At 41.7% G+C, this 23,625-nt stretch overlaps 1 protein-coding gene across 6 annotated transcripts in view; it reads left to right on the plus strand.

Annotated features, from left to right (window-relative positions):
• Positions 1–471: 471 nt before the first annotated feature.
• The window catches only part of LOC125891356 (plasma membrane calcium-transporting ATPase 1-like), a 148,402-nt gene continuing 125,248 nt past the window's right edge, over positions 472–23,625 (plus strand). For 2 of the 6 annotated variants that reach the window (XM_049581142.1, XM_049580907.1), the window contains exon 1: positions 477–1,112. The gene's annotated coding sequence lies outside the window, so the exon portion shown is untranslated. Of the gene's footprint in view, positions 1,113–23,625 lie in introns of all 6 variants that reach the window. The other 4 variants (XR_007449644.1, XM_049580624.1, XM_049581061.1 and 1 more) reach the window with 3 other exon arrangements.

Genomic DNA, 23,625 nt, shown 5'->3' on the forward strand with positions numbered 1-23,625 from the left:
AGAATTTTACTATTGCACAATAAAATAGGCCTACTGTCAAATGACATGGACAAGAGATTGTCTTCTTTGTCAAAATATTAAACTTTTTCGACTTTATCCTAAAATATTGTTTGACCTTTTGCAGGAAAAATTACTTTGCTCTTTAAATACAATGACTTTATTCTTTAAATATTAAATTAATCTTTAAATATTATCTTAGGCTCGTCATTTATTTATTTTGACTGTATTCTCCAGAGTATTGCCCCCTATCCGTGGCACCTCTCCCTCTTGTATCCTAAAAAAAAAAGAGTTAAAATGAGAACCTAAAATATGATTTGATTCTCTGCAGTGGGCGGAAATGAGCCTCCATACATCGGTCCAGAGGAGATCCAGATGTGGATCTCCTCTCCTCCTCAGATAATTCCTCCTTTATGAAGTTTCCAGAGCTGTATCCTGGATGTTCACCCCGGGGCTGATGTTCTCGATAGCCAGGGCTCTGTTTCTGCCTGATTACCTAATTAATTCATAGATCCACCTTAAAAACAGGGTAATCCCGGGCTGGTCCCTCCCTCTCTCGCGGTCTCCAGCACCAGTTCACTTCCCTCTCTTCAGTTTCCCCAGCTCGCCAGGAAAAGACGCTGACCCGGACTTTGGGTCTTTTCTCTGGTCCCCGTTTGAATGTGTCGGACCCCTCCAGTCCCACCCACCGCTCTGCAACACAAACACACCACCAGTCCGCACTTATTGGATGTGCTCTTTGTTACCAGAGCCTTTACCCTCCTCTGCTTTTATTCCAGGAGAAAGAAAGGGGAGTTTATTTCTTCCTTTTACCGGATTGATCTCTGACTGAATCTGGATTGTTTTCCTTCCTCTGGGGTGGCTGCCGCTGCAGGACCACAGCTGATGCTCCCACCGATGTAATTACTGTCAAAGAAACTGGTTTAAACGTCGGAACAAAGGGACGCTGAAGATCTTTTCCCCCCACCCGGTCTGTCAATCATTTTTCACCACTGCAGTTGTCAAGTTGGATCCCTGCTGGGAAATGGACAAACCCCTCTAAACTGAAGACGCTGCTCTGCCTCACCAACACAACCACAGGACGTGATTTGGACAAGGATCCCCGAGTGGAGGAGGTAACGTCTATTTTCTGTGTGCTTTCTGCAACTTTATCCGCCACAAGTCCGATTTCTTTTCCAATCACTTGTGGCTGAAAGACGAGAAACACAGCGTCGTTTGTCCGCTAAAGTGATTTTTAAACGTGTTTTTAAGGAGTCTGTTGTGTCCCCAGTTGTCCGCACTGCTTAGCATCCGGGTAACGTTCAACAACCGCTGTTTCTTTACCTTGACACCCACTTATTAGCAAAACTACACGCAAATGTGGGCTTTTCCACAGGTGTGAACGCACCACAGTCCACTTCAGGGACATTTTAACCTCCATTTTTATCATATTAACCGCAGGATTCATATCAACAGTATCTCATAAACCCCCGAGGCACGTTTTCTAACCCGTTTCTTCTGCCCAAACGTCCCGACAGTTAGCTAGGTTACAGCCCCGATACGTGCCTCTCGCTCGTCTGCAGTCATCGCTGTCAAGTCTCCATTCAAAAATGTGGACGTTAAAACGGCAACTTAACATCGTTTTTCGACACATCAAAACACCGCTTAAAACACAAACGGTGCCATTGCACGATTGTTTAGAAATTAATACACATATAATACATCGAACAGCAGTCATACTTGATAAAATATCAACTTTTAGGCATGTTACGCAGTGCTCGCGAGCCTCTGTCGCCCAGCGCTGTGTGTTTTCCAGCCAGGAGACCGTTGAGTGCTTATCAGTTAGTAAAGTTATCATTTTAGTGAAATAACATGTTTGTACGTGCGCTGGGGGTATGCCGAATTGAAAGCCGTTTCCAGTTATCCCTACTGGGGAGGTTAAAATCTATAAAACCCTCACGTCCACTCTTTAACGAGGACATGTTGGTTAAATAGGCAGATTCTGAATGGCGCTGTTGTTACGGGTCTCCCCGGGCGACAGAACGGCACGTATCGACTGTTGCAGTGGTTGCGAGACAGGAATCAGACCGCCTGCGGATGTCTCCGAGTGTCTGGAAACAGTTTGCTCATAGTCCCTGCCTACAATGTTTTGTTTTCCGAGTGATATTTCCCCTTGGTTACCAAAAGAACCCCTTTGTCATCAGTAAATTACACGGTCTCTGGTAACTTCATTTAAAAAGGAGGCTCCGTGTTTTTTCCTCAGCGAACACTGGTTGCTGCGGTTGTTGCTCCTGTTGTGATGTTAAAATGTGTGTGTTTCTGGTGTGACTCCGGTGTCCTCACACTGTCGTCATGAATGCGGCGTCTTCAGGATGAGCTTGTTCAGCTTGTTGGAGTGGTTTGCCCACATTTAGCGCACACATTGCAAATAGTACTTCTGCTTTTCGGGCTGTCGTATTGAACGAGTGGTGGAGGGAGAACAAAATCGTTACCGAGTTCGTTTTATTTTAATTAACGGGTGTTCTAGCTCGCGAAGAACCGTCCTTACGTCATCTGCAAAGATGGGCGGATGAGCACCAGTAGCTGCTCTGCTCCTTTTTCCTCCTCTCCTCTCATTTCATCCATCTCCTTCTCCTTCACCCCCCTCCTCCTCCTCCACCTCCTCCCCTCTCTATCTGGGTGTGTCCTGCCTTATTGCGTTAGGAAGGAGGGGGGATCCCGCATCTTGGCTCATGGTGACTCCTCCTCAGCTTGTGACCTCCAAACGAGGGCATTGCTCCTTCTGTTTTCCTCTGCTGCTAATTCACCAAACAGAGAAGCTCTTTGCAAAGAAAATTAGTCGCAGGGGAAACTTTGATGTCTGGGTTTTTGAAATAAGTTGAATTTGAGGAGATTTTGAGGGGAGCGATGGCAAAGTGACGCTGCTGTTCACTGGATGCCAAAGGCAAAATGGCTTGTTTTGATCAAATGTTCTCGTTTTCACTGATGGATTCATGGTATTTCACCAGGTGTGAGCCCAGGTCTGTCATTTACCAGCGAAGCAAGATAATTAGTGCTGCACTGGTGTGATGTACTGGATCAGTGTGGGTGCTGAGACCTGACACATCCACATAACAACATAATATAACTATGACAGAGTCTGTGTGCACCAGAGAGTCTTTTTGACAGGTGTATTGGATCATAAAACTCACTCAGGCTAATTAACAAGCTTTTTAGTCCTCGGATTTTAATAAAGTCAGCATAAGAGATTAACAACTATACATCAAAATGTGCATCTGCTCTGATGACGACTGCTCAGGGTTTCCCCCATGAAGTGGTTCAGCTGAGGTGGTCTGCACACAGATCCCAATGCATCTCGTCTCGTGATGTTATTAGTTAATAGAGGGCGGCCTTAACAGCAGTTACAGTGCGTATAATGGCATTCACTGTGAGAAACTGCACCTCTGGTCCTTAGCAGTTAGCAGAGGTGGTCTTTGCTTCAGGCAAGGCGGCCTACATCCACCATAACCAGAGGTGAAACGATTAGTCAATAATTGATTGACAGAAAGACAGCAGATAAAAACATGAGGTTTTTCAATGTGAGGATTTGCTGCTTTTCTCTGGTTTTATATCTCTGTTAACCTCTCTTGGTTTTGGTCCATTGGTCGGACATTTCACACCTAAATGTATAATTTGTATAAAGAAGAAATTAATCTCTTAATTGAAAAAACAAATTATTTGCTCATAAGATAATTGCTTATTGCGGTCACAGTCATAAAGTTGGAATTATGTTTCTGCTGACATACTAAGCTGAAGCACACACATCTGAAATCTCAACGATGTGAAATGCAGACCTACGTGTCAAGCAAGCAGATTGGTTGATCTTGTCTTTCTTTCTGTCAGTGTTTGGCCGTAGTTTCATTTCAGCACCGTACTGCCGAAAATGATCTTCTAGAGGAGCATCGGAAACTAAATTCTTCTTCAAGGCACTGACCATTGTTGCTTATCTCGTCATTGTCCCATCTGATAAATCCAAATTCTTTCACTGTCGATTCACAGATGTGGTGGTTCATTTCCTGATTTCTATGCTGCGTTCTTAACATTGTGGTTCGCTGAACGTGACATTGCTTCCCAGTGGACACAAACCCTCAACTCATATAGGTATAAAAGAAACATACACCTGAACAAATCCAAACGACACCCATGTATGTTTGCTTGAATGGGTGTGGTGTCCTTTTCAGGCTTTCAGCTGTAATTAGTCGGCTTTTAATTTGAAAAACCTGGAGTAAGTGTGAAGTTTCATAGGTATTAAAGCTACAGGTAATTCCAATGGAGCTCTGAGGAACAGTGCTGGGCTTTGAAGCCATTTTTACAAAGTGGCCAAACGTGGAATTACAACCTCTGAGTCCGTCACATGATGCCATGGGTCCCCAAAAGTATTTTTCCCATAGAACTACATTGTATATCAGTGGATATGTTTTCTTTAACATCACAACCCTTGCAAAATCACTTGTTTCACTGTTTTTGATCCACTTGGTCTTATTTCTAAAGCCTAGAGGAGCCACATGATTAAATAATTTTATTCCCGGGGTGCTCAGTGGTTCACTGGATGGAGCGGGCATCCCATGTACAAAGGTATGTCCTTGCTGCAGTTGCCGTGGGTCCAATTCCAGCCTGTGGCCGTTTGTCGCGTGTTCTCTCTGTCTCCTCCTTTCGTGCTTGAACTGTCCCATCTAGGAAAGGCAACAAGCCATAAAAATAACATGTAAAATAATAAAAATAATTTTTATTCCCATTCATGTAAGGGGAGAGCTAACATGGAAGTTAACATGGAACTGCTGTACGTCTCTAGTGAGCTTGCTCCGTGGGCCCCATGATGCAGAAGATCTGGGTAATTTCATGACATGGAAATCAGCTTTTTTGGCTTCATGCATTACTGAACAACTTTAATAGGAATGAACCGTCTCTAACGCTTTATACATCCACAATTCTAACCCCTCACTGTTTATATCATGAGACATTTATCAGCAACAAGTTTTTATTAGTTTGTGCTGTTATTTGAACCCGACATTATTTGACAAGTGGCTTTTATGTCATCATTTATAATACAAAAATCAGCCCTGTGATAGACTGCCAACCTGTCCAAGAGTACCCACTGTGTCCTGGAAATGGGTGCAGCCTGTGACACCCTGCGCAGGATGATGGATAGGTATAGATAATAGATGGATGGGGCCACATTTCCTATCACGCTGCTGAAATTATCATAATAAATAAATCTTAAAAATAATGCAGCTTCCGCTTGGATGACTTTTATCTCTCCAAGCTCCCAGCAGAGGACAGCCAGGTTTATCTGCAGACAGATGAGTGCTCTGTTTGTGTCTGGAGCTGCTGCTGAGGTCCTGACGGCCACAGGAAGAGACGGCTGCTGACTCAGTGTGTCCGTCCTCTTAACATCCTGCAGGAGGCTCAGGGTCCCCTCAGCAAAAGCAGGAAGAGGACATTTAATGTTTCACTTTGATTTATTTACAGTCAGTCAGATTCTGTACCGACGAAGGCTCTGTGTAATCCCAGGTGTCAGTCTCACCTCTGTTACCTGTTGCCAAGTCTCCAGGTGGTTTTACTTGTGGGACTGCAGAGTGTTGAGTCACAGGTAAACGGCTTGGTCTGTAATGTTGTTGTTAAAGAATTGGAAGATTAAAGTTATAGTGCCATCACAGCTGACCAGGCAAAGTGACATGTTCTGATTTTTTATTTTACCTCAGTCTCCAGCATGAGGACTGTGTGTGTCTGTGACACCTGCTCTGCTGTCTGTTCAGAATAGAGGAAAAAAAGTATCTATGCATTTGCTTATTTTTCCGCTCTCCTGAACTCTCACTGAACTGTGACTCCCATACCAGAGTATGAACTGAACCGTGACCTCTGTGAACTGTCACACCCCTAAGTGCAGATATGATGTGTTGCTGCAGTGAATTAACTGAGGCTGTTGTCTTTCAAGAATCTTGTCGTCATGTTTCATCTTTACTGATGATTTCTCCCTGTGTGATCATCCAATGTTGGTTTCAAAATGGCTGCTCTATAAAAAGCCCACACTCTGCAATTCTAAATCTGCCGCTCTGGAGTCATTAAAGTGTACGTACAGGTTACTTATTGTGCTGTTGGATCAGATATACCTAAACATTAACACAGCTTTCTTTATGCATACGTGGTTTTTGGTGGGAGTGGGCTCAAAGTGTCGAAACCTCAGACTGACCTGCTACACTGACGATGAGGCTGTAAACAAGAGTGTTTCTGTGACTTAAGCGTTTCAGACCTTCAGACCCCAGATGGAGTCTAAACCACTGGGGACGTGACTTACAGATGGAAGTGATCTGAGGCAGAACAGTTTCCTTTCTCAGTGCTCAACCCTGAAACGTTGGAGCTTGAGTCTGATGTTAGTTTCTGATTGTTCAATTGTTAAATCATACTGTTCACACTTGGAAACACACACACACAACATATCATAGTAACATATCTTGTTTTGTGGTATTGCTGTGCTATATGCACAAGTCAGTTTTTATATTTGACCTGACAGAAAATCGTTACCTTTTTATTAAAAGTATTTTTACATTTAAATGACAAACTTAAACTTGATAATTGCACTGACTGTAGCCCCTTTACACTGCCTATCGAAGGTGGAAATTTCGCACCATTTTGCCGCCTCACCGTTCTGTATAAAAGGTACGATTGCAGAATGGGGGAACAGAGTTGTCTCACCTCTGATGCAGGTACAGAGGTAATAACAGCACCGATCAATCTCTGTATACATGGGACAGCCAGCAGGACGGGATCATGGGCGGCATGGGTGTGACACGTGACAATGTGCTATACATGCAACCCACCATGGGAGAGTCAAAAGTAGCTGCTAGCAGCTAACTTCAAGAAAAGGAACTGTTTGCAAATTGGGGAAACCATAAAGTCCTCTATACCCTCGGAGCATAGAACGAGATCAGCCACCATGTAACAGAGACAGTAAAAGGTCGTAATTACCGTGTTGTGCCATTTTTATTGTTTATAAACTAGCGCTGCCTATGTGTATGTTATGTCATCCTAGAGGCCGAAGCTGTTGTGTTACATGTCACACCCATCACGTGTCTTTGAGTTCACGATGCCAGCATGCTGTTTAAAATCACACACAGGAGTGGCATGATGCCACTGTTGTTTTGTTCTGTGTAAAAATGCAAAGGCAGCATGAGGAAGGGACTTGGTAGCGGCCCCATAGCGTGATTGCCGTGTAAAAAGAGATTCTCATTGAGTCGTGTGTTTTGAGAAATAAATAATGAATGACCAGAATCAGGTTTATTGCCGAAGTAGGTTTGCACATTCAAGGAATTTGCCTTCAGTTTTGGTGCATAACAATAACCTTAGTACAGAAAGAAGAAAAACAAAAAGAAAACAAAAAACAAGTACTAAAAAAGTGAAGAACCGTAAATGGAGAACTGAAAATTTTACATTAAAAAAAAATTGGAAAAAAAATTCAAAGTCAAATATATTTGTAATACAGATAACTACCTTGCAATATTTAGATAAATGTGTGCTGTATTAGGGTTTGGCAATTTTGATAAATTCACATATATCAATATAACATGCATTGCATACGTGTATCTGTAATTTTACAAAACAATATCAATGCAAGTTGAAACACACTCTGGATTGAAACTGGGATGGACACTTTTTCTCCTGGACCAAACAATTAATCGATTTAAACAAGAAAATAACTGGCTGATTATTTATAATCATTAGCACCAGCCCTAATGTTGAGATATATGGTGATATGGCACATTTTCTGAAAACTCGACTGAGAAACCATTTAAAGACAAAATAAGCAGAGAGGAATGGCCACTGCTGGTTATTCCAGTGAGTTTAATACCTGTGAAATCAAAGCACTTCATCACATTGATGCAAACATTAAATAAATTCAATATCATCACTGATACAGCGGTGTAGGGATATTGGATCATATTAATATTTGATAGATACAGATATGGCCAAATCTTTGGTGGCTGACCAATTGACATAGTCTTGCATTATATATCGTGCCGTATCCTAATCTGTTGATGATACTTTGGGAACATATGGTGAGTCCAACACTAACCATTGAGTCCTATAGTCTAGAGCAGTGGTTCCCAGCAGTGGGTCACGATCCAAAAGTGTGTCCCGGGTCCAATCTGAATGGACCGCAAGTGTTTCGCAAACATGTCAAGTTTGTAAAAAACACACTTTATTTTGAAATACAGTGAATTTCCAGCACAGAGCTTTTATTTTGAAGTGCAGTTTCCTGCTGTACAGTGAGTGACTAATGGACAGTATGATGCTGAATGTATTAAACTGTGTGGACTTTGAGCTATTGATTAAGGAGAGATCTGAATCAGTGGGAACCACTGGTTTAGAGACTTTCTCCTGATCAGAATGGAGTTTATGTGTGTAAATGATAACCTCCATCACTGTGTCAGTGTCATACAGTCCTACACCTACAGAGACTTGAGCTCGCGTCGCAGCCAGATTACGGTATCGTTCACAGCTGAACGGACCGACCAGGCACACTGGACTTTACACTTGCTCAGACTGGGGTTTTTAAAATTCAGTGAAATGTGGAAACCCCTCTGCAGACGGAATCCCTGCCTGTGAACCAGATCCAGCAGCGCACACTTTGTCTCTTATGTAAGTCCACATCAATTATTAAAGGCTCAGTCCTATATTTAAGATATGGAAGCTCTCTGCTCAGCGGAGCCTCAGTGTTTGTGGTTATAATAGAGCTGTTGACCTTTATCATTATTTTATAACCCTGCTGGCAGAGAAGGGTTCACCCCAATTCAATAAGAACTACTGAAACGTGACCCAGTGTAATGTTTTATTTATTCATCCATTTGTAAACGGTAACCTTAATTGGTTAATTTTTGAAAGAGCCATTGAGTGTAAAAACCTCTTTTTTAAGTGTCCTGTCAGCAATGAAGAGTTACAGATGGACAACAAGACAGATAACACAAAATTTACAAGTCAGAATTAAAGTGTAGGTTCATTAATGTCCAACCTGTTTCCCATGTTTTTTTGTCAATGTGACTAATGGGAACAACATTTTTTAGAATTTGTCCAATACTGAGTGAGACCACTGCAGCCAGCAGCAGTAGAATAGACCGCAATGTAACCACTCTTGGCTTATGTTACAGTCAGTTTACGTCCACTAAAAGATGCTTGTTTTTGTCACTGACATGCTCAGATTATTATTATAAGTGTCTGACAGTTTATGGTAAGCAACCCTTCAGAGACAGACCTTTTTGTTGATTAGTAAGATCCTATATGTTTTACCAGAAATGGCCACGAAATCACCGTCGCCTATTCCACCAGAGTCCATTTAAATAAATAGTAATTTAAGCATGTATAGAGCGAGCATATTCTCACGTCTAATTGGCTAAATTTGGGGTTTATTTCAACCAAACCAGAGTTGGTGATTGTTAGAACGGTGGAAAGATGAAGCAAGACGGTTGTTGTGAGTTTTATTCTGTTTCTGTCGACTTTGAATTAAGTGTGTTGTATGATAATTAAATTGCTGTTTTTTCAAATGGAGTCTGGTGGGACTGGTGATAGCGACTTTGGGGCTGCTTCTGGTTAAATAAAAAGGATCCTACTTTTACTTTTAAGTATATTTAGAACCGTCTGCAGCGGTCTTACTCAGTACTGGAGGAATTCCAAAAATTGTTGTTTCCATTAGTCACTTAGACACGAAAACATGGGAAGTAGGGTCCAGGTTGAAAACACTGAACTTACCTTTAACTTGAGACGTTGTTTGAATACAAACTTTTATGCAAGACTTTGCGGTTAACTGCAGCCATGGAAAATACCTTTTTTTCTGATTGGCTGGCAGGTGTCTGTTCATGTCTAGATGGGGACAGAAGTTTAAATGGCATTTTTAATAAGTGCTCAAACTGTCTGCAGAGGTCTACAACGTAACCATTTTTACAAGTTAAGCTGAAGTTTGGACACAATTTCATGCTTACATGCTTCATATCTAGTTTTTCTTAAATGTAAGTATTACTTTTAAAGATTGAATCTTAATGTGAGAATTTGATTTTAATATTTAATTTAAAATACCCTGATTTCAATGATACTGATAATTTTATCTGTGTTTCGCACCATCTCACATGCACCAGCAGAATGTGCAAGGCATGCACATTTAAGACCTGTTCAGTGCTGCACAACATTTGTTAAAGTGCAAGTAACCATAGCAACAGTACTGATGCTTCAGGCTCCCTGACTGGTGAAATTAACCTAAGCTTGGATTAAACTGACTCCAAACACACTACAAAACATGGATGAGCATTTAAACATGCAGTGTGTGAGGATTCTTCCTCTGATCAGTGGACACGACAGAAGTGACGATAATGGATCCCTCCTCATAAATGTCTTACACGGAGACCCCTCGTTGCCGTGGGTTCACTCTGCACCTGCTTTTTTGGAAATATCCACACAGATGACGTGGAGGCGTCAGCAGGATTGATTATTGTAACTGGACCATCTGAGAGTGTCCTCCCGACACACACTTACATAACGCCTGTGTGTGTGTGTGTGTGTGTGTGTGTGGTTGGCAGGTGTTAAGTGGGTAGGAACGTAGGAGTTTGTGTGTGTGTGTGACAGACAGGAAGGTTGGAGCAGCAGGATGAACGTTCAACAACAGCATTTTCCTCAATGCTGTTTAAAAAAACATGAAGTGAGTAAAAAGGTGCTTTTCATTATGCTAACTTATGCTTCCTCTCATCCTCACGTGTCCTGGAAATCATTATCGTGGAGAATCTTTCAGTCCCTTAAATGCACATCAAGGAGACAAAGAGTGAGGAGGGTTCTGGAGGAGCTTAGAGCAAGGAAACACAGATGTGTCCTGCACTGAGGTCTTTTATCAAGTGGTGTGAAGTACTGTATAAGTAACTGACATCGCTGAGGACTGACCCTTTGGAGGATTTCTCACTTGGCAGCTTTGGCTCCTCCGTCCTCGCATTGCTTCCTCGCACCTCTCCCTCCCATCCTTGTTAGGAGGAGCTAAAATGGGAGGAGATGCGAGTGAGGGGAGCGAGCAGCCATATTAGCATAATGAAAGGCACCCAAAGAGTGATGTCTCTCTAACGACACCTGTGGCCATTTTACTAAATCCGTTTATCAGATCTAATTAGCGCCAGCTTGCATCAAGTAACTGAAATAGAAATAAACTCAAAGAATCAGTTTAGATCTGTAAACACCTTTGCTAGCTGAGAGAGCAGACACATTTGTTTTTTATCTGTGGCGTAATTAATGGCAACAACCTATGGCTCCAACCAGGAATTGAGTTGAGCAGCAGAAGAACATTGCGGACATTGAATTAACATGTGTCAGATCCTCCAGAAAATCATGTGATAGCCTTAGAGAGGTGTTTCTTTTCAAGTACAGAGCACAGAGCACATCAACTGGCCTATTTTAATAGTTAAGGAATGAATATCTACAGCTGATATATTGGTGATGGGGAAAGTGACAATCAGCACTGGCTAAAAATGAGAACCTGTATTGTACGTAGCTCTTTGCTAATAAAAACAGTGAGGCTTTGGTAAGAGATTAGCGCCAGCGCCTGACAAATTCAGATATTTTGGGAGCTAGAATCTGAATCCAAAATGAAACTGTCCCAACCAAACCTCTTGTGAGATGTATTTCCAGTAGCTGCCACCAATACTATGACCCATCACTCACATAAACAGGGTGTCTACAGGTCCTTAAAAACTCTTAAAATATCTTAAATTCACTGTAACAACAATAAAAGTCATTAAATAGTCTTACATTTGAATTTGTAAGGTCTTAACTACTACAGACATTTTTAATTCATTTCATTTATCATTTTTTAAATTTCTTTTTGTGAAAATAAAAGAAGCCTTTTTATGTAAAAGTCCACATTTCTTATATTGCACATCTTTAAAAAACTATAATACTGTCATTTTACTTCATGCTTGCTTTTACCTGTTGGCAAAATGTAGATGTCTGCAATGCTTACCTGCCATGCTTAAATAAGATAAACATGATTTGTCTAAAAATCTGTCCTAAAATTGGTTAAAAGGTGTCTTGAATGGGTCGTAAAAGCATTAAAATTAACTGTCAGATACCTGTAGACAGCCTGATAAATAGATGACAGAGTGGAGCTCAGATGTTTTATTTCATTTTCACATTAAGTGCAACAAAGACAGAACAACCATAAATACACTGAAGTTACAGTAAAACAAGAATCAAACACATTCATGATGTTAACCATCCTTTAAACCAGGAAGCCAGGGTGCGGTTAATAAACAAACATGAATAGTATATATCAGTATATGTAATTGATGAATTGCTTGTTTTCAACCCTTCAACATTTTGCTGTCCTCTCATCTTTGCCAAGAGGCACATCCAGTTGAAGCAGCCTTGTGCCGGTCAGGTCTACGCAAAGGTGTGTCTAGGATCTGAGGAAATTTGGGGCTCAGCCCAGACCTCCGCTGGGGGTCCAGGGGATCCACCCCAGTCACTTTTTTCTGATAAACAAACTCTATTTTGATGCTTTTTTTGGGCACTTTGGCATCTTATTTACATTCAAATTACAAAGATTTCTCACTGTGAATCAGTGTGTTAGGAAAATGGACTGTGGGGACACCCAGCATCCTATAGCGGGCCAGATTTGGCCCACAGGCGATAAATCGAGTATCAGTACTTTAGACCCACATGTTGTTGTTTTTTTTTTAACATCTATGTAGGTCGACAGAAGCAGCCTGTGCTGTTTTGTATACTACAGTCAAAGAAGTGGAAACTACATGCATCTGACATTAACTAGTCTTTGTGTGAGGTGTGAATGTGAACATGAAGCCTGAACAGATATTATTCTTAAATTAAAAGCCAAAAATGATAATAATGTGATGTTGCTGTGTGATCACAGATGTAATGAGGGCGCTGCTGCTCCCTGGCTTCATGTGTTTCTCCATCTGCAATATGTACATACTGAGATCATAAGAATAAAGTAAACTAAATCATGAAAACAACAAGATGTAAAGAAAAAACTGAAATAAAAGAAGGAAATCAAGCTCACGATACACCAAATACTGATACGGCCATGAGGGAAATCCAGATTATAGAAGATCATACAAATATACGCTGCAGTCTGTGTGTGTTATTAACATATTCATATATCATTACTGTATGTGCTGATGATCTGAAGGAGGATTAATGGGCTTTGTCGGCTCATTTTATTCCCTCCCGGTGCTCTAACTTTAACTTTTCTCACCTCCTGAAGGTGAAGGTGCTGCTGTGACACGTTCAAGTTTGTGTGTGTGTGTGTGTGTGTGTGTGTGTGTGTGTCTTAATCCTGATGAAGCCGTTGGTGCAGAGAGGTGTTGAAGCTTGTTGTGAATGTGATGAGCTGCAGTGAGCTAAGCTGTGTGTGTGTGTGTGTGTGTGTGTGTGTGTGTGTGTGTGTGTGTGTGTGTGTGTGTGTGTGTGTGTGAGAATGTTACACGTGAGTCTATTTGCAGCTCTGTGGGTTGTAACAGTGTTGATTTGCTTCAACAGTTGCTATGAGGATCAATAATTATCAGTTTGCTGAGTTTTATTAGCTGCTGATGGGACCCAGTAATCCTTAAGGGTGTGTGTGTTGTAAAAATGTGTTCTTATTTGATAGGACATCAAATTCTATGGGTATTTTAATATATGATATAGTACATTTTCTGGATATTCAATTCATCATCCAGTCTAAAGTTTCAGACAGCTAGCTGCTAAAGCTGGGTTTATACTTCTGTGTTCAGGGCTTTCATGATGTAGCTTTGGAGCCATTGAATGTAACATTAAGTACATGCTGGATCCACGCAGATGCCACATGGCGACGTAAAGAACTGTAAATTAAGAAGATAAACTTTATTATTCCCTGAAGGGACATTTAGTGTTTTCACACTGTTGTCATATACACACAGGCTGTAAATACACACACACACACACACACAGACAGGACCTATACATGTATTGAATGGAGAGACGTCAGAGGGAGGGAGCTGCCCATAGATAGGCACCCTGGGCAGTTGGGGGTGTGGTCCAGGAGGCGAAGTGGCACCGCTCCAGCTACCAGTCCGCAGTCCATATTTGGTCCAGAAAGGGACTTGAACCGATGACCCCCCGGCTTTCAACCCAAGTCCCTATGGACTAAGCTACTGGCTGCTTGTGTGTTCCAGAGATAGATCAGAGTGAAAACAACGTGAAGCAGGTTGAAAAAGTCTCGATCACAGTCAGTGACACAACGTTAATACAGCAACTGCATGGAAAAGGTTCATTTTTGGAAATAAAACAAGGCGAACCCAAGGACGATGTGACCTGCTTCGTGTTGTGATGGTGAAATCTGTCACTAAACTTGAAATTACATCGGCCGAATGCTGTGTTCACATGGAATCAGGGACATGTTAGAGGACGGTAAAATTAGGTGAGGCCGGCAGAGAATACCTGCAACAGTAACAATAGATGGCATTGCTGCTCAGCATTAAAATGTTTTAACTTTTTGCTGTCCTCCATGATGGAACTTACAACCAGGTGTTGTGAAGCTCCCTCACACAAGGAGAAAACATGGGTGATCTGGGTGCCACTAGAATAAACACGCAAAATAATTTTATTTTATTCCATTCTTTGTGAACAATACGGCATCATCGTTGCAACATATTGTCATGCGTCTTTCAATGTACCGTCCTGTCATTCTTTCAAACGGTTTCTCTTTCCCATGCTTTCCAGAAGATGTTGTCCATCTGCTGTTTACCGTCTGCCTGATTGCATGTGAACGCAGCCTAAAACTCCTCGGGCAGGGCGATGTGTCCTGAAAATTATATCACAATATTTTTAGGCTATATCCCAATACAGAATATGTATCGCAATATTTTTAAGTCATCAATGCTCAGACTGGGGGACAAAATAGAACATAATATTCCTGACCAAATACCCTTTCTAATGGGACAAAGTTGTGAGGATGCGTATTATTTTTCTTTCTCCAGAAAATATTAATGCTGAGATTTTTGATCAATAATAATCAATAATGTGGATATAGCTAATAAGTGTATAAGATAAGATAAACTTTATTAATCCCACACTTGGGAAATTCACATGTCGCAGCAGCTCAAAGCACAGACAGAAAATCGAGGGTCTGATAAAAATAGATAAAAATATATATATAAAAAAGTAAGGCACTAAAGTGGGTTAACTGTGCACACAAGACTATTTACAATATATACACAATATATTTGTAGATGAATTAATTTAATTGATAAATTTACATTACTTTACTGTAATTCAACCTTTAAAAAGAGGGGAAAAAACACCATTTATGGCACATCACAATACAACGGTATCCAAAATCTAAGTCGATTATATATAGTCTCATATCTCTGTAACAATATTATACCTTCATATTGCCCAGCCCCAGGGACTCCCTTGCACCAAGTAAAAATCCATCTTCACATTGCATCACCTGACAATGTCAATACCCTGTTTTTAATTGAGCGATAGTAACTCGTAACTCTCTGTGGCTTCTGACTTCCTCAGCACCTGCAAACGACTTGGGCCACTCACCGCTGATTTTCACCCACTGTAATCTCACCACGTTGCCACAAAATTCAGGCTGTAGGTTAAACTGGAGGAAAAGGTCATGCGACACAACTAATATTCAGGTCCAGGTGGTACACTAAAACCTAGAATCTGATCTTTATGTTGATGGATCTGTTGGTTTAACTCAGTAATTCAGAGAGTGTAGACATCAGTAAAATCAGCTGCTGTATTGTTCTCCATCCTCTGTGTGGTTTCTGTTGTTGCAATAGTCACTTGATAAAAATTAAACCTTTGTCACCTCAGACGGTGGTGGCAAACAGGTGCACATTCACAGAAGCAGCAGCAGCAAGAAGCAAGAGGGCGTGTGCTACCTCGCTGACATGACTGCTGTCATGTTTGCGTCAGAAGAAATGCAGGCAGGGAAACCAACTGCTCACTCTCTGAAAGTTCCTTAATGTTCTACTTTATATATTATCTATTAAACAGACTGCAGTAAACTGACTCAGCTCCAGGACTGAGCAGCTGTGTAATTCAGACCGGTGTTTGTGCAGATTCTCCAGTTCACCGCATGTGTCTGTGCACGTGTGTATTTAAAGCTGGCAGCTTACTTGGCATCCCTCTGCAGCATGTTAACAACTGATAAAGATGAGAGAATAAAGAGAGTGATGCTGCAGGAGAGAGAAAGAGAGCGTATCAGAGAGCAGAGAGATTTTTACCCACAGGCCTGCAGAACTGAAACACACTTCATTATTTCATCAACGTCTAAACTTACACTTTAATAAACCCAACATCCTAAATATGTTCTTTCAGATCTAAATCCACTTATGTGTTTGTGTGGTTGTATTTAATGTTCGTAAATGATGTGGGTGACTGAAGACTGAGCAGATTGTCCTCAGTTTTTTATTGGGAGATGATGGCGCAAAACTGTATATGAAGGTTTGCTCACACTAAACCTGTTAAACCTTATTTCATGTATCCACACCAGCGACAGACGTGGCATTATCTCAGGAACACCTCGAAGGAATGTCCTCAAATTTTGTACAAACTTTGACTCAAAGATGAACTGATTAGATTTTGTAGATCAAAGGTCATTGTGACCTCATTTAAATAAGTTGTTTTTGGCCATAACTCAAGAATTCATATTCATATCCATGCCTAACAGGATAAAATGATGGAGTGCTGACATTTTATATGCGAAAGGTCAAAGGTCAACTTCACTGTGACATCATAATGTTCTGCAGTAACACTTCTCTGGCCATTACTCAGCGTCATATCTCGGGAACAGAAGGAGAGACATTTGGTCTGACACTGAATTGGTGACTCTAGTCTTGGGTGTCCACCTTGACACTGTGGTGACTGTACAGATCTTGACGGGATGAAGATGTGTGTGAAGCAACCACGTCTTAGAATTTGTAGCTTTGTTGCAGCAACATTCATATTTGAGGGATTGTCTACTGTCATGGCTACGTATGAGGCCTAAGGGCTTTTGGACACATTGAGGACACACCAGTAAGCTGTGTTTGGGTTCAACAGCAGGACTAGGTTCCACTTATACTCTGAAGTCCTTCAGACAATAGGCTGGAGGTGTGCGTGTGTTTGTGTATGTGTGAGCGCGTGTGTGTGTGAGTGAGTGAGAGTGTATCCTCTCAGAGATATTCAGAAAAAGGCGTCGGTCAGAGGAGGAAGTGAGCAGATGGAGGGCGGATGGAGAGCCAACAGGAAGTGGAGGCTCAATGGTTTCCTCATGTTGTGTTGGCAACAGTCAGGATTTCACTTCCCTGTACTAAAAACAGCCAACAGGTGCTGTGTGTGTGTGCATGTGTGTGCATGTATGTGTGTGTGTGAGAATCACGTTTCAGCCCAGTTCTGGTCTCCTTTTCACCTCTTCAAAACCTTTTAGAACGTGTTTAAAGTAGAAGTTTGGTAGTTTATGGTTGAGCTGAGCACTATGGTCAAAATCATTATCACAAATTAATAAAAAAGTATTTTCCCTACATATAACAGAGTTTTCCACAATGTGTGACGCAATCGTTTAACCCATCATCCACAAGATGAGGTGAGTCAGGGTCTGTCTGATTCAGCTGAGCTGGTGATTTATTGATCGATGACATCACGCGTCCACCTCCCAGTCATTAATCAGAGCAGCATGTTGCAGTGTCAGGAGAAGGTAGGCGGTGAAGAGACTAACTGACGCGTTTTGGGAAACTGATACAAGAGTCAGTGTTTCAACAACACTGATACATAACAACAGATCTGACCTGAATTCTGAGCCAAATTCAGGGCAGGGTGTTATAAAATCTACTGGTGGCACCACAAACCTCACTTCTGACTATCATGTGAACTGATTTTATTGAAGTTCAGACAACCCAAGGCGAGTAACGTTAGCCGTAGTCAATCATGCCACTTCCAACTGGTTTCAACTCCTCCTGTTTGTGACTGACACCATTAACTCTTTTACTTCCAATGACAATGGCCTCATGCACAAACAGTGTGTGCGAGTGTGTGCAAATGTTACATGCACAAATCTGGGATTCACCATTATTTTGTGGGGATGCACTGATTTTGAGATTTTGGGCAGATATCGATTCCAAACAAATATTTAAAAGTTTTTTGTTATATATGTCCGAGCCAGTCAGGAAGATTTAGAAGCAACAGCAAACTCCACAGTGATGAAACAGATCTACCTGGTTGTATAGACAGTGATGGACAGAAAGAACAAGCTGCATTACAGATGAGACAGACACTGCAGTAGCGTTAGTGTCAGATGAGGGAGAGACCACCATGCACCTCACGGCTTCACTGTCAGGGGAGGGAGAGCCAGGGATCGTGACCCCTGACAGCTTCAGCGTCAGGTGCATCTCACAGCTTCATTGTCGTGTCAGGTGAGGAAGAGCCTGTTATGCCTTCGACAGCTTGACAGCGGTCAGAGCGTTTGTGGGGCTAAAGAGCTTCAGCAGTCACTCAGTGCAAGAATCTGTGTCCAGTGTTTTGAAGTGGTCTGTTAGATTTTGTTGTGCGTTTGAAATTAAGTGTCCTCACTATGAAAGATGTTAAAATGCGGCTCCTCCGTGCTGCAGGAAAGGGCCTCACTCAGGCCATGTTTACACGAAAACAATCCACTGAAAACAGAATCGTTTCTCATTTTCGTTTTGAAAAAATTTCTGCGTTTAGACGACAACGTTTTGATAACAATCACCGTGCACACGGATCTGCAAAAATGACCAAAAATGCTGCAGTATACATGCCAGGCCAGTAGTTGGCGGTGTGACACTTAGGCTTCCTTCTACAGAGCGGCGATGTATAAACAAACAAAATGGCAACCGCATGAACATTTGTCTGGACGGACAACGAGGTGGAGTTGCTACAGTAAATCTACACTATGATGGGGAAGCATTGATAAATTCAACAGGGTGAGCAGCACAAGCAGAGCTCGGGAGTCCACCATTGTTGTTGTGATGGTCGACTTTCTCGTGCATGCCTAGTGACTGGAAGCGTTATGCACATGTGCGAAAAGTCTCCATTTTCAAAGGAACTGCATATTGCTAGTTTACATGACAACGGAGACGGTGCTGTTTCCAAAAAATTGCACTCTGGAACCTGTTTTCAAAACGTTGCATTTTCGGGCACCCAAAACGCCGTTGTCCTGTAAATGATCGGCCAAAACGCAACTAAAGTTTACCGTTTTAAGTTGAAATTGTTGTTGTATAAACAGGACCTCAATCTCTATTGATTGAGACTTCACTAAAACAACATTTACTTTTGATTTTTTGTATAATTATTAATATGAAATTGGATAAATCACCCGTGACTGTGTTGTGCTCATTGACAATTGTCATATAAACGGGACCTTGGGGTCAGTTGCAGTAAAGGGGCCGCTAAAATGGTTTGACTCAGTTATTGGGTGTCATGATATACCGAGAGAGCGCACAGCTCTACAATGAAATGAGATTGTACCCTTCTTAAATTGTCAAATTGGCGTTAAAATTGCAGTGATTTGACAAAAATTGCAAAGTTGCAAATTCTTGGGGATTGGCTGAAATTGCATCAACTGTTGCTGTTGCAGCATCACAAAATCTTGGAGGGACTGTCATGTGTCTGTTATTGTAATCCATTGTTGACCGTGTATCTAGATATCAAAAGCCCCTTTTACACTGCCTGTTCAAGGCGGGACTGCTACGCCATTATTTTTCGTTCTGTAAAGCCTAAAAGGTACGGACACAAAATGGTGAGACAGAATTGTCCCGTTGCCAGGCAGGTAGTGGAGGTAGTAACAGAGCTGAATCGTGACAGGACTACACACACACACACTAGACTAAACATCATGTCGGCATGCTCTCTAAAATCACACACCGTGTTACGCCAGCATGTTTCGTTCAGTATGTAAAAGCAAAGACGTCGTAGTGGTGAATCTTCTTTAGAGCAGTATTGTAGACTCTCTGTTAAAAATGGGCTAAAGAAACAGGAAATTACACACCCTTAATATGAAGCCATTTTCAACACCTTTTTTTTTTTTTTTTTTTACAATTTAATGAATTATTCAGGGAGCCTCACAAGTGCATTTCAAATATTTAGAATCTTTAAAAGAAACATGCCATATATGGTATTTCTATGATTATTGTTTGGGCAGTGTAGCCATGGTTTCCTGCATGTTTTTAAAAGGTTGCCAAAGCTGGTCAAGACATGAGATGAGTCAGTTTTGTGGGGAAGCCCTGCTGACAGTCAGTCGTGGTTCCTGTTCAGACTGCAGACGCTGCAGAGCCCCTGCTGCGGTTTGTTTTCTGCCCTCCTGTCAGTGTGATGTCGAGCTGACCGGGAGCTCTGCCAACAGGGAACTCTGCAGCACACACATCACCTCTGTCCACCTGGTCTGAGTCCTGCTCAAACCTCAGTCCTGGTCCTGGTTACTGGTCCGTGTGTATGTGTGTGTATGTGTGTGTGAGGAGTGGGCTCGGTGGAATGCAGTGTTTGTGTTGGAGAGCTGGGCGTGGTTCTCTTGTTGGCCATGGTGACTGCACACAATCAGCACGCAGCCATTCATCACAGCCTGTGCACACAGACACACACAGCTCAGATCTGAACACACACTCTGCTGTCACAGCCAAGACGCTCCAAACTGGGACAAGATGAAATCTGTTAAAACATAAAACACATCAAGAAGGAACAGGGACCCGCTCGCTCCTCTGCTGTTTGGGAAAGGGAAAAAAAAACTTTTTGTACAAAAGCTGAGTTTATTCTCAGCTGTACTACTTGAGCTTCCTGAATCCTAAATATCCTTCTAACTCTGTGACATCTGACATCAGATCATCTGGAGGTTTGTTCCGTCTGACCTGTGATTGTGTTTTTCACAGTTCGGCTCCCTCAGCGAGCCTTTAGCCTCAGCGCTGCGAGATCATGTGCTCAATGAAACTGAAGTGGCTTTTCATTTCAAAGTTCACTAGGAGAAAAAAAAAACGAGGGAGAAGCATGTGAGAGCTATGTGTGTGGTTGTACACTCAGCACAGTTTCACATACAGCACGTTGTCATGTGACCCTGAATGTTCCATACCATTGTGTTCTGCTTTCAACAGCATGAGAAATTGTCCAAACAAAAAAACACCCCATTTTCTTAAGGGAATAGCATGTGTAGCTCAGGTGGTAGAGCAGGTCATCAATATACTGCAGGGCTGGTGGTTTGAGCCTCAGCTCGTGTCTCAACCAAAAAGTTGCACTGAGCACACCACAAACAGCCAGTGGACAACCAGTACACACCGTCAGCGCCTGAGTGACAGGAAGTAACTCTTCATACCAGCATGCAGCAGTAGTCCGTATTCACCATTCAAAGTTTGTTTCGTTTGTTTCCTCACCTCTGTCTCTTTTTTTGTGCACTACATTGACCTGCCAATCAGATTTCATTCATCGATGGACTCCACTGACCCCGATACCAATTCAACATGCTGAATTGATCCCCCCCAAAAAAAGTGCCAGTGTTACGCGACCACCAAAACCAGAGCAACAGATGCTCACCAACGGCCCGACATTGACCAGTGGCTGACCGTCGGCTTCGTGTGTCAGAGCCCTAAGTTTCCTTGAAAAAGACACTGAGCCTCTAGTTGCACCTGATGTGTGTTGAAAGTGAACAAAATGGTCACTATGGATGAGTCTTTGGCTTTAAAAAGTTATCTCTGTGGTAGTAAAAGCTGAATTTGAAGTACTGAAAGAAGCTGAAGTGGCAGGTGAGGTCAAAGCGCTGAAAAGAGTTTAGTTGCAAGTGGTGCTCAAACTACAAATCACTCTGATCTATTAGCATGTGGTGCACTGATATGATACCAGTGCTTTTACCCAACATATCAAACTTTTAAACCTCTTTGTGTCGAAGTGATTAAGATCAGTGAAAGCTAATGTGAATATCAGATCACTTCTTAACTTTAAGTGGAGATGTTTACGCACCGACATTGTTTCTGGGCTTGTGCAAATTTTGTCTTTATTGTTTAGAGGGATTATGAAAGTGTGACAATGTAATATACTGTAAGACACATAGCTGTGCTGTAGGATTGCAGTAACGTCACTGATCTCCTGTGATAATCTGTGATCAGAGCAGATGCTGCATTCGATGTCCTCTGTGTGTCCCTGCAGAAAAAGCTTCTCTGAGCATAATTATATGTTTCTACACCTCACAAAACAAAACACACTGTGCACAACTCTTTTTTCCTCAGACATAATCCAACCTGCTAAACAACAACATATCTCCTCTGGTGCTGTTTTCAACCTCAGTTTCTTAAAGTTGTTAATGCGATGTAACATCAATCCTCATTTCCTGAGCTGTTCTCCGTCATTGAGCTAAGCTTTAATGCTTAATCATGCAATAAAATGTGTTCTGTCCATGCAAAGTTTCAAAATGACCTCCTGAAAAAAGTGTAGAAAATTCCTAAATCTACTGTAAAGCCTCTCACCAGTGGACAAAACCCCACTAACGCCTTGTTTCCACTTACGTATGTGTACGAAGACGAGTCAATGAGAAGTCCATTCATTCCTATGGGAATCTTCATAATATCCGATATCCCTGTTAAACTTCTCCCATCGGTAATATTTCAGTCCGGAAATTTCCTTGAGTACGTTCAAAAAAATGTAATATATCGCAGTGCTTTTGGGAGAGACCGTATGATGGTGTGCTAGCTGAACTAATAGGCCGCTAACTAGCTAACAGGCTATGCTTCAATTTTATTGATCGTCAAGTTAGTGTGTTTGATTAAAAATAACTTGTTTATCTTGTTTTAACACATTGTGAATCTGAGTAATGTTACTCTGCTTAACTTAATTTATTTGTTGCTATGCAATATTGGTCCTGTTTTTGTACCGGTTATGTTCCAAGCGCATATTACTGGATACTACTGGATAGCGAAAAACAGACAAAACAAGCCTCTCCCCCATGGCTACAGGTAGTTTCTATCAGGTTTCTGTCCATTCGTAAAGAATTGCACTTCCTTGTGTTGGACACTAGAGGCATCATCCGTATATTTATGGATCTACAGACACCAGTCACATACGTAAGTGAAAACGAGCCATAACACCCACTAACATCTGGCTTTTGTATTTTACGGGAAAGGCGACAATCAGCATTCACTCCCGGGACAAATGACTCTGCAGTAGTCACGGGAAATTTGCGTCATGTCTGATTGACTTCTGATGGCAGGGATGCAAACAGTTCCATCCACCTCCGTCGAAACAGCATTCAAACATTGTTCAAAATTTAGCCTGCACCGAGTATGAATGAGAGACTAAATAAGTAAGAGTTATAAAAAAGTGTGTAATTTCTACTGTTTACTAACCTGTTTTCTGACCATGACTAACGTGACACACCACAAACAAAACAATTATGCATACTACTTAAAAAAACCTGCATGCACACAAATTTAGGTGGAGAAAGTATATGTGTGCTTGTCCTATTTATTTACGACCCACCTTATGTAATTGATTTTTAGCTATTAATCAGGCATTTGAATGGCCACCACTGTTGGATACCTGCAGGACTCTGGTTGAGACACTCCAGCACGTCCTGTCTCTATGTTGTATGTTCAGTAGATCGTCACACTGTCCACTGAGACA

This window comes from Epinephelus fuscoguttatus, linkage group LG1 (genome assembly GCF_011397635.1).
Source record: "Epinephelus fuscoguttatus linkage group LG1, E.fuscoguttatus.final_Chr_v1".
Taxonomy (NCBI): Eukaryota; Metazoa; Chordata; class Actinopteri; order Perciformes; family Serranidae; genus Epinephelus; species Epinephelus fuscoguttatus.